A 300-nucleotide genomic window follows, 5' to 3' on the forward strand; every position below is an offset into this window, starting at 1 on the left:
TGTTTTTTTCTAGTGCAAAGGATTAAATCGACAACGTAACGCTGGAGCTTTGGTGGGGGGAAAGGGGAAGCGGGGGGGCTCTGGAGAGGGGAAAAAAGGCTGATGGAAACTCCTTCCTCATTCATGGCAATGAGTGGAAAAGGGGTGAGATACGGCGCGACAGGGAGTAGGGGTCTGCAGCGCTGCAAGCTTAGAACGACAAGCTTTACTCATTGTACACGTTGTACAGGACAGGGCTGCTCCTCTCGGCAGCTCCTGCTCCGACACGACGGACCCACTGGACCCTTTGAGTTCTGGGCT

The sequence above is a fragment of the Apaloderma vittatum genome, unplaced genomic scaffold (genome assembly GCF_000703405.1).
Source record: "Apaloderma vittatum isolate BGI_N311 unplaced genomic scaffold, ASM70340v1 scaffold32385, whole genome shotgun sequence".
In the NCBI taxonomy this organism is placed as follows: Eukaryota; Metazoa; Chordata; class Aves; order Trogoniformes; family Trogonidae; genus Apaloderma; species Apaloderma vittatum.